Here is a 12,405-nt window from a genome sequence, read left to right on the forward strand (position 1 = left end):
TTTTCAGTAAGAGAAATAGAAATGAAATAGAAAAGAATTTTCTAATAAACAGCCATGGCTGTTAACAGCGAGAGCTGCTGTGGGTTAACTGTTTACATTTCACTCCTGAATAACACAGGTGCTAGAGGAAGAATTTGAGAACAAAAAAGAAAGCTTTGTCAAGGAAGCTGAGATATGGAAATTCTCACTGTTGAGTTGAACACTCCCTGGGCTATTTTCCAAAAGCATAATTGCAGTCATAATGAAGAGAGAAGGAGTGTACATTTTGCTAACTTGATCATGGTTTTGAGCTGTCACTTGGTGGAGGTCTGCATAAAAAAAACCAACCAAAACCAGAGACTTCAGCAATGTCTTCCATTGGTCAGAAAGTTAAGGAAGCTACTTCAATACATGTGTCTTGTTGCTGTATATTTTTTCAGCAGTTTGAGATCGTGTATGTTCTGCATTTTAAATTAAGAACTTTTTGCCATTTATGTAAAAAGGGCCCCTATACAAACTTTAACATGGCTTGTCATACTGATGTGCTTCTCTCCACTGCCAGTTAAAAGGGGAAAAAAAGTCAAATTCATGTTTTGAAAAAATTCCTGGGTTTATGCACTAATGAATAAGGCAAAATAACATTTCAAAAAGAAATACAGTAATTGCTGCAGAAGCAATAGCATCACTATGTTTCTTTAAACCATTCATCAGCTCTTTCAGCATTCCTTCTTGAAATAAGACATTCAATCAATGTTATCATGCCTGCTGTTTTAATTTTATTAAAACATATTTAATTTGAGACTGTTCCTTCACAATTTCTGCTTGACAAGTGTGTAACATATGGGGTTTCCTGGAATTTGACATAACCCAGTCAACTCTGTTTTATTCAGTGAGCATCATAAATGTGCATGAGATCAGTGTAATCAAGTGGCCATGGGATCCAAACCCATCTTCTTTTCTTAGGACTTGGATTTTGTGTTTCTAACAATGGTATTGGGCTGCAAATCAGAGCTTCTTGTCACTAAGCACCATTTTTATGTATGCAGCATGAAGAGGTTTTCTTATTGCAAAGCCAAGAAACTTGCCTCTGAGAGAAAAGTAATATTTTCCAAGCTTCATTCCATTTATTCATGGTCATCTTAGCCTCCTCTTCCTCTCCATACTGAATTAGTATTGTCAAAAGCAGGATGTGAGTGCAGAAAATATTATACAAGAAGAATGAAGCTTTTTCTTGTGCAAGAGGGCAACATTTTCAAAAGGCAATTATTTAAGGTTCTTCTTAATGTTAGATACTACATGAACAGGAAAATTATATGTCACAGGCTTAGAAATGAAAAAGGAGGAACTCATGTCATTAGCTGTTCTGAGACAAGGCCATTTCTGTTTCAGCCAGGGAAAAGATTTAGAAAAGCAGGTAGTTACAAAAAGCTTTTCAGGATAATTACAGTGTCTCCTGTTATTTTTAGAAGAGAACTCAAAAGTGGACTTAAAGATATGTCAAATAGAGCAACTTCTTTCTCACGTAAAATGAGGAATCTATTTACTTGCCTCTGTTTTTCTTTAGTACATTTAAAAGAAAAATAGTAAGAGAATGCACTTATGAGTGTCTCACTGTGCTATGTTAAACCAATTACTGCCTAGAATGAACTTGTGCAAGCTAAGGGAATGCTCTTACAGCCCCCACTGCTGTGTGTACTATTTCCATAGACCATTATTTTGGTGTCAGCTATGGCATTCTTTGCACAAGCAAGAACTACACAAAGTGATTATGAGCCGTAGAATGAAATGCTGCATAAAGACATGTTCCACAGTAGGACATCAGGAAGTGGTCCTCAAAGCAACTCTAAAGGGACCATTAAAAGAACTTGAATATGTGTGACACACCTTCAAAGCATAAACTGGGAGCCTAACATATAATTTCACCCTAAATGTACCAAGGTACTTTTTAGAATTACCATCTTACTTCAAAATAGCTAGCTACATTTCTATCAGTTAGCGAATCCATCAGTAAAGTGTCTGTATTTTTCACAAATGTTTTATTGCAAAGTTTTAATGGCCTCTACAAAATACAGAAACATTTCATGAAACTAGTAGTTTCCTATACATAAAATCTGTGAGGTTCATCAAGAAGACAGCTCAATATCACCTAAATGTTAGTGATCATCTAATTGTCGATTTACAAGATTTAGGAGAAGATACAGAGGAAAAAAATCAAAAACACACTAAAATGCCACACAACAGAGAATGAGCATATACTGTCTTCTCCTAGCTCACTAATTATTTCTTCTCACACTTAGCCTCAATATTTTTGCTGGAGATGTGAAAAGTGATGCCATTTCTTCTAACAAAATCTCGCTAAAACTCTAGAAGATTACTATAGTTACTTTGGCTGAAAATGCATACACAGGACCCTCAGAGCTTGCCAATAATATGTGGTTTGCAAAAATTTCTAGGGTTTCAGATGAAACTCTTCTTTTTCCTCTGTTTGCTGTCACTGAACTACTCTAGGATCAAGATATTTCAGCAGTGTCTTTTCATCATCTTGTCTCACTGCATCACTTTGATATATGCCAACTAGAAAATGAGTTTATAAAACTACAGGGTTCACACACTGGATTAACAGTGTACCAAAGCATTGACCCTCAAATTTTTCTTTCATTGATGGAAGTATTCTGCTGCAAGCAAAGATATTTGTTAAAACCAACATCAAACATTTAAAGCAGGTTTTATACACCAAAGTTTTCCATTCTGGTCAGAAAATGAAGGGGTATTTATCTCAAATAAACTGATTCCACTTATCCTTGACAAGAAACAGTGCTTAGGAAGTGGGAAGCTGCATTCTGCATTTGAAAGAGGGTTTGGAAAAATATCTTCACAGCAAAAATACTTCCATTTATTTTATAAAAGAATTCTTCTCCCATTGGAATACTCAATGATGTGGCAAGAGTCACTAATTTGTCTTTCTTTCATTTGCGTTATGCTTTGCTCAGTGCTGTTGTTCAAGTTGTAATCTTATGAGATGTTTTGTGCAAAGAGAAAAGCTGTCATCTCGAATGAAGTGTTTCTTCAATGTGGTTTAAATGACTTTCGAACACAGCCCAACTGTGTTGCCTTGAACCCTATAGAAAGATCGTATATACCTACCTTCTGTAGGCGGTTTCTATGCAGACAACCAGTTTTGTCTTTGTAGAAAGCACATCTTCCAATGTACACTCTACTTCTTAGAGCCCTTAGGGTACAATCACATCTCCTTGCTGGCTGACTCTCCCTTAGCATATTAAGGCAACTGCTAGTCCTTGTGTTTCCAGTTCAGAGAAGCCCATCAGTCCAAAAAATTAGCTTATATTCATGCTTTTCTATGGAATGTTGGAAAGCAGTTTGGACAATATTTTTAATTCTTTCAGCCAGAATGACAAAAAGGGATGTTCAGTTTCTCTTCCCTTTTAGCTTTTAGCCTTAAAGCAGGACTGTGACAGGCAAGAATGATTAGGATTTTTTGCTGCCTAACAGTACCTCCTAGTACAGGTACAGATAAAAAATTACTATACAAAAGGATTATTTTAAAAAACTATTTTGATACCTGGGGGAAATAAGCTCATGTTTGGTTAAAAGGCTGTTACTCCAATGTTTTACAGCCATTTAAAGGTGAAATCCACTATTTACTACCAGTTTTCTTCGATGATGTTCTCCCTTGCTCTGCTGTCTGTCTGACCTCTTAGCAAGCCAGTGCAGAAAACCAGCAGAAAGTTACTCAGTTTTTGGGGCTGCTGATTTAGTGAGCCTGTTCCCAGGGTGAGGAGTCAGTGGGGGACCAGAGCCTCTGCCAGGGAAAGCAGCATTGTGCTGCTGAGGGAGGAAATTGAGGGGAGAGGGGCTGGACCACTCCATATGCTGGCTCTGAGCCTTCACATCAGGTTGGCTGTCTGTGGTGTTTGCTCCACCTTAAAAATTATGTGTGTTTGGTTTTTTTTCCCAAACAAAAAGAAAAAAATAATCACCAAAATGTAAATGCATTCATGTAACATTCTTGTCACTTTTTAATTCCGTGTCTAGTGGTATGGCATTTTATATCTGCTGTATTAAGAACAATGACAGGTATGCATCCCAGTCCTATAATGGTTATTTTCATCTCAGTAAATCAAATAATAGCTTTAAAGACAAGTGCTCTGGTCATGGTAAAGAACCACATGTTTTATTTAACTTTCATGCAATTAAGGTCTTGCATTCAAGAAAAGGATAGCAGCATGCCTGCTTTTAGTAGCTGATACTGCAGCATTTCTAAATTATAGAAGACTGAGATTAAGATGTTTTTATGCATAGTGCACAATAACAAAATTCATAGGCTAGATGTTTTTAAACAAATAATTTTAAAAACAGTTCTTGTTTTTACTTAGATGTTTATACATATAAAACCTGTCATCTTCAAACATGAATGCTGTAGGAGTTTCTGGACAGAAGCTCTTGTAATTTGTAATCCTACAACAGCATTATGATGACTGCTTGAATAGCATTTAAAACAACACTATTTCTGTGCATTTTTAGATATTATTTAAGATCATTTAACAGGAGCAAATGAAGAGTTAGAAACAGGTGAACAGGCAGTTTTGGTAGACTTTCATGTTTACACTATAAGCTTACCGAAGGTAATTTTCTTTACCACACATTTCCAAATCTTGACAAACAAAACAGTCCTCTCAGAAATCATTCAAATTTCTGAGCCTTCATAGTGTTACGAATAGCCTCATTAAGACTTTATCTATTTGTGTTTCTCTGACTTCAAAGGTTACCCATGTACCTAAGTAAACCAAACAGCAACTGAGAATTTCAATATAGGATCACACACTGTTCATGAACCATCTGTGGTGAATTTGGATTTGTAGGAGGAAGTAATTCAATACATTTTGAAGAAATAGATCTGGAACCATTCTAAACTGAACCCAGCCAATTTCTCATTTAAAAAACAAAAAAACAAAAAAACAAAAAAACCCAAACGTGAATAAACTCATGGGATTTTTTTGCTTTAAGGTATTTATTTTTAAATTGTGATCACTAGCAGTTCCTGCTAAGTTGCCTGTCATGCTGTTTTGCTAATGGAAAAGTAAAATATATTCTGTAATGCTCATTTGATCTACTTGGGAAACCAAGTCTTTTCCACTCACACACACAATTACACATTGAATTTCTAAATCCAGTTACAGGTAGGATTGGTCCAAGAGATGTTGATACAGAGTGATAGATATAAAAAGTTAGTAATACATCCTAAATACAGTGTCCATTGCCTTTGACTGGTTAGATATATTCTCATTTCCTTATATTACTGGAACATAGGCATCACTTACAGCAGAAGAAAACAAGCCATAGGATGGAGAATGCCTAGTCATATCATCTGTGCTAGGTTTTTACTTCAGCATTCTGCTCTTTAGCTGTTCCTGCTGTTCCTGGTTTGTATTTATAAAATCATTAGAAAAATGACTGAAGTGGAACAAATGATAAACAGCACATGCGTCTTCCTTTCATGCTCTAAGAAAGTTGATATTCTTTTTTGTGTCTCTAATTGCCGATTATTACTGAATAAAACCACACTGACAGTTATTCTGTAACACTTAGAGAACAGCTAGCGGTTTGGAGAAAATGTTGCTTTCCGATGTACACAGGGAGCTGTAATCTGTTGGTGGAAGGTGTGCTGGCTGACCCTGGCTGGCTGCCAGATGCCTACCCAGCAGCTCCATCACTCCTCAAGGCAGGGGAAGAAAACAGGATAGAAAAGCTTGTGGGTCAAGATAAAGACAAGGTGATCACTTTGCAATTACTGTCATGGGCAAAACAGATTCCACTTGGAGAAAATTAATTTTATCTATTGACAGTTAAAAATAGAGTAGGATGGTGAAAAACAAGGACAAAAATAAAAACACCTTCCCTCCAGCCCTCTCTTCTTCCCAGGCTCATCTACACTCCTTAGCTCCTGACTCTTCTACCTCCCCACTGAGCGTTGCAGATGGATGAGGAACGGAGGCTGTGGTCAGTCCCTAACAGCTGCTCTCCACCACTCCTTCCTTCCTTCTCACTCTTTTCCCCAGCTCCAGTGTGGGGTCCCTCCCATGGGACACAACCTTCATGAACTTCTTCAATATCGGTTCTTCCCAAAGGCTGTGGTTCTTTAGGAAATACTCCAGTGCGGGTTCTTTCGCAGCGGGTACAGTCCTTCATGAACAGAGTGCTCCTGCATGGGCACCTCTCCCCTGCCACAGCCCCTGCCAGGATCCTGCGCCTGTATGAGCTCTCCATGGGCTGCAGCTTCCTTCAGGGTATGTCCACCTGCTCCTGCACGGGGTCCTCCATGGGCTGCAGGGGGAAAACCTGTGTCACCATGGTTTTCACCATGGGCTGTGGGGAAATCTCTGCTCTGGCACCTGGAGCACCTCCTGCCCCTCCTTCTGCACTGACCTGGGTGCCTGCAGAGCTGTTTCTCTCACACTTTTCCTCACTCCTCTCTCACAGCTCCTGCACTGTGGTTTTTTACCCTTTCTTAAATGCTTTATCAGAGGCACCGCCAGCCAGGCCGATGGGCCCAGCTTTGGGCAGCAGCAGATCTGGTTTTGAGCAAGCTGGAACCAGCTGTGGCTGACATGGGGGCAGCTCCTGGTGTTTCCTCACAGAGGCCACCCCTGCAGCGCCCCAACCGCTGCCAGCACTATACCATGTAAACCCAGTACAGAAGGTTTGTGGCATTATTTCAGACCTCTATGCCAGCACAGAAGGAAACAAAACACGAAGAAGTCAGATCCCTGTGTTAAGCCGTAAGCGTGCTGTTCTCTCTCTAGGTAAGAGTTTATCTATTTCTTAAAGGCAGCCAGGAGAGAACTGTTCTCAAGGACCACCCATCAATATCATCAACAAGCCTAAAACCTCATCGTATCTCTTCCTTAGAAGCTAACATTTACATTTCAAAACTAGAGATATTAGATATGTCACTGACTTTTCTTATGTTTGGTGTCAAACACAAGGTTTTATGAAGATGAAAATCCTGCAGACATCCTTCAGGACAGGTAATAGCTTCTCCTGGGCTATTTCATTGTACTGATGAATTACTGCCATGCACAGCAGCATTCAGTTCTTCAGTCAGTCTCATTCTACATTTTGTTAGTGCCTCTTCTTATCTTCATCAAACACTTTTTCTTCTTGATTGCCAGAAAAACTTGTCGGTAGTAGTTATCTGCTAGCTCCAGCATGTATGAGTGGTATGGACCAGTGGAAGTTGTTTTCATCGTGGATCGTTTTGTCCCCTTATGAGAGCCACAACAAATATATTGCTTCAGTAAGCAGGTGACCAGTGCCCACAAACTGCATTTCATTTTGAAATTTTAATTTCTGCTAAAACTATAAGGTCTGAAATGTCAGCATTTCCCATGAAATAGAAATAAAAAATGTCTATCAGCTTTTATCCCAAGTGAAATATGTTTGCACAGTTGCCTGGACACAAGGACATGACACTGTTCTGTCTGCTCCATGCTAGGACAAGTTTCAAAGCTTAGGAAGTGAAAGAGGCAAGCCCTCTGCTCCCCTTCCAGCTCTGTACTTTCTGTTTGAACAGCCGTGTTGCATAGGAATAATGCTTCTGATTTGCTATATTAGAATGGCTGCAGCATTCGTTTGTAATAGCCTTTCTAAGACACTTAACCCTTGGGTTGCAAGAAGGCATGTGACATTTTTTCTATGCTAGAGTATCTTTGATTTTGCCAGTGGGATTCTAAGCTATTTGATTTGAAATTCAGATATGCTGGGCTTTGTGTTCTGAAATGCTCCATGCTGGCTGTCACCTTCTTGTCCCCTACCTACCATGCTTTTTCTCCCTTCTTGTCTGTCTGTCTGTCTCAGCCTATCCTGTCCACACCATCTTCAGATGTAACACTGTCCCTCAATCCTCTTTCTCTGATGATGGCTTTTCTGTTTAAGCCAGTGAGGTCGCACCCCTCTGGTTGCCTGAACATGCAAGAGTTGGCAGGGGTGCTTGAGAAAAGAGGAGGTTTAAGTGTTCTTTTGTAGTACTAACTGCCACAGACTCATCTGCAGCTACCCGTTGATATGTTGCAGCACGTTACAGGGGTCCTCGTCCACCAACTGTGCAGACCATTGCTCTGTTTATCAGTGCCACAGTTTTGCCTGGGCAGTATGCCCAGGATGCTGGGAGGCAGGGGATCTGAGCATGGGAAGGGGAATGAAGTTATGTAATACACTTATTCCCAAGATGAAATAAGGATGCCACCCAACTACACATCAGTACCTGGAAAGCAGAAAGCATTCCCGTAACAGACATAGCCTTAATGGCCTTCAGAAGCTGCAGCTGAATGCAAAGCCTTGTTATGTTCATGTAGCTAGTGGGTAGAGCATAGACCAGGAGCGTATTCAGTACAAACAGAATTTTTAAGTAATGATGGTGACCTTGAACAAACTTACTCTAAAAATGTGCAGACAGTTTTTCAGAGATTTATAATTGGACTTGCTTGGGTGAGTTCATAAAACTCCTCCAACATTTGCTCTTTGGATTACCTCCTTGCCAAATAAGTTTGGGTTTGCTTTTTTTTACCTCTAAAGGTGCTAGACTTTTTAAAAATAAAATGCTGTAAAAATTGTCTGTCTTTTTACTGTGATGAAAATAACATTTTTTTCCTTAGCTTCATTTTAGGAAATATCCTAGCCAGTTTTTCATCAATCTTCCAAAAAAATTTCAAGATGAAATAGCAAGTTACATAGACAGTTTTTGACCAAATAGCTGAAGTTTTGGAAGCATTCTCAGTAATTAAGTGGAGTCTTGCAACTGAAACTCCTAAACAACTAGAAGCAGTATCATGAAATAATATAAAAAATAGAACATTTTGCAAATCAACACATTAAGAAAGGAATTCATTCTTATTCCTTTTAAAGCTCATAGTACTGTACTTTCAAAGGCAAATGACACATAAATCAAAGCACCACTTAATGCGTAGTGCAAGTAAGAATGTGCTTTTGATTTGTTCCTTTGAAGAGATTTCATTAGATCATTTGCTTTTACCAGTTATGACTTTGTTGCACGTTTTAAATATATGTAGCATCAGGAAATTCTGTGTAGTTAGAAGAGATAGCTAACTCAAGTAAAATATTGTCGCTTCATTCTGATTTCAAACACATTGTGTAAGCTATGATTACAGAAAATAACATTATAAAAATCCAAGCAATACTAATACAAGTTTCACTATTGTAAAATAGAGGAAAAAGTATTAAAACTTCCTATTTATTCATTTTTCATATATCATAACACTAACGGTAATATTTTGGATCATTTAAGTGGGTAAGCCACTAGAGTGGGTGCTATGCAAGCTTGCTAGCACTGGGAACTTACTTTACCTTGATGTACATTTTAAACACTTACTACAGACAATAAATAGGGCGTTTAACTGTGACAGCTGGGCAAGATTAACCCTAAAGTTGACTGTGTACATTGTCGTATCACAAAGCTCATCTGACAAATCACATCAGCTTCTAAGGAACTTGCAATACAGCCTGGGCTTGCAATACAGCCATTCCAGCTCAGGCCTGAACAGACGCCCTGCTCCCAGCAGCCGAACAGGCCGAAGGCAGCACCCTGCAGATGTGGTAGCAGCAGTTCCAGCTCCACACTTTGCTCCACAGGGCTGGGCTGAGCCGCTTGCACAGGTTCCGTGCTGTACTCCTGTTCTCACTCATGATCACAATGTGCTTTCCCAGTACCCTGTTGATTCCAAAAATACAGAATTGGCTTTGGCAGGACATTTGTAGCTATGGAAATAGTGATGTCTCTGACAATTCACTAAGAATTTTTTCAACAATTGTTTGAGGGCATTCAGCTCTTCAAGGAAGGTCTAGCAAGTCGCTGCAGTTAACACAAAAACAATTCCTGGGAAAAAAAAATAATTCAGAGAAGCAAATCATTAAAATGTCTGCTAGGGCCAAGCATCCCTGATCTGGCCAACACAAAAGCTGCCATATTGATTAGCCCAAAGTCCATCTAATCTACCACTCTGTTCCCTGTGGTACTGAGCAGTGAGTGTGTAGGAAAAGAGCAAGAACAAGAGCAGCACATGCTGATCCTTCCTCCAACATCCAGCCATATGTGGCTTAGGAGCTAAGTCAGAAAAATTAAATACTAGAATTCTACTGATTTCGTATTCAGCAGTTTAAGGTTGATGTGAAGGTTTAAAATGTTTACAACAATTTAAAGGAAAAATTGAGGCAGGAGGCATACTATTTTAGCTGTATTAGTATTCACATTTTTTCACTGGCTGTGCTCAAGCAATGGAGGATCTGCACAGCCTGTGCAGACTGCCACCTCTCCAATATACCAAATCCTCTTCAAATATTTGCTTTTTAATCAACAAGTTATTTGAGCTGCTCTGTTTATTCTCTCTCTCTTTTTAGGAGCTCTTGTTCTGCATTTGAAAGATGAAAGCCTACAGCTCTTTCAGATTTAGAATTGTGTTTCTGAGCCACTTCTTCCAGCACTTTTCGCATGTCCTATTACAGTTTGTAGAACTAATTATGCTGCCAACCCATTTGCATTTTTCAGTTTACAAGTTGCAGTAGTGTAATAAAGAATTAAGCAATGTTATCAGTTAACTCCCTTTGAAAAGAAATGTGCTGGCTCCTTGTTACAATTTATATTGCTCTTATGAAATCAGTGAAAGCATTAGTCATTCTCAGGAAAAAAAATTAAAATATTAGTGATTTTGGTTACTGACATTAGATAAAAAGTGAATCTGTTAGGAAAGAAAGGAAAATATCCAGTCAATAGTTGTGAAAGTTGAATAAATCTAAGTCTGAAACTATCTCAAAAGATGATTTAATACCTCCTCCTCTCTAAAGGCTAGCTAGCTGCCTGCTGCATGTTGTCTCATCTAATGTGTTATTGATCCAGCGGAGGTGATTCCAAAACCAGGTCTGCTTCAGTGCTTTATTACTCTTATACTTGGATTCTGTTTTTCCTAATATTTAACATAAATCTCCCTGAGTTCAAATTAAAGCCATTAGTTCTTGTCCTAGTTTCATCGTTGTCCCATTAATCACCTTTTTCAGTAAATCGCTATGCAGTCAAAGACATCTACGAGGAAGACTGGGAAGGGATATAAAACAAATGCAGTTCCTTCACCAATGACATTTTCTAAGCTTCCTTTTCAGTCTTCTTGTCTTCAGGAAGAATTACTGTTCTGTCTGTGTCCCGCCATCACGCTGGGCTGAGAGTTACATTCAATGCCTGATCAACATCAAGCAAAACAATTGCCTTCTGTGTGCTTCACGGTATTCTTTGATACATTTAGTTATTTATAACATCATACTTGGGCTCCTATTTATTGTAATTCCGTATTTTTTTCTGCAGGACTACTGCCTACACAATTAGTCCCCATTTAGTATTTGTGTATTTGATGTCCTGGTTGTACAGAGAGTACTTTATCTTTTTAATGAAATTTCTCTTGTTGTTTTCTCCAACTTATTCAATATTAAAAATTTTGATCCTGTCATTCCATGTGCTTGTAACTTCTTTCAACATGCTGTCATTATAAACCTTTTATAAGCACCATTTCTATTCCATGATTCCAGTTATTGCAACTAAAACTTATTGCTCCTGGGGCAAAAAACCACCCATCTTCTTGTGTTTATTCCTCCTACTTCGATAACTCTTTATTAGGAATGACTGGTTACTTTTTCCCTAGATGAAATGTTCTTATATGGAAGAGCATAAAAAGACAAAATTACTACAAATAACATCCCCCTTATTTATTTCCTCTTCATCCATTAAACCAGCTGTCCTACCAAAGAATAAAATCAGATTATTTGACATATACTCTTGACACATCTGTGTTGGGTGTTCATGGGTGATGTTGGGTGTTTATTTGTAAACACTTCCTGGATTAATATTGGTTTGTTTTGTTATTTTTCTAATGCCTCTCTGGATGTTGAGCTGAGCCTGATGGTCTCTGAATTTCCTCAGATCTCCTGCTACCCTTCTATCTGTAAAGGTAGCGGAGGAGGAAGGATAGGTAATTTTTTTTGCATTAGGACCTACACACACACACACACACACACACACTCATCGGTGTTATTCAGGAATCCTGTCTATTTTCCATGGAATTCACTGAGTGTTGCTGATATTTCAAAGAATGTATTTATTTGAACATTTCTAATCAGAAATGAAAAATAGTCTAGAAACTGCTTTCATTCGATATTATACTGCATCCAAAGATACAGATGTAAAGATGCATGGTCTCTGAAAATAGCATAAAAAAATGCACAGGACCCATGAGTAAGTTATTTTAGCACTGTTAGCTTTGTCTACAGCTTGCCAATACATATACAACACATGCTTCCAGTAGTTTTTGTTTCTTTAAAAATAAACATGCAATTTTAACCTTAGCTTAG

The sequence above is a fragment of the Falco naumanni genome, chromosome 2 (assembly GCF_017639655.2).
Source record: "Falco naumanni isolate bFalNau1 chromosome 2, bFalNau1.pat, whole genome shotgun sequence".
NCBI lineage: Eukaryota > Metazoa > Chordata > Aves > Falconiformes > Falconidae > Falco > Falco naumanni.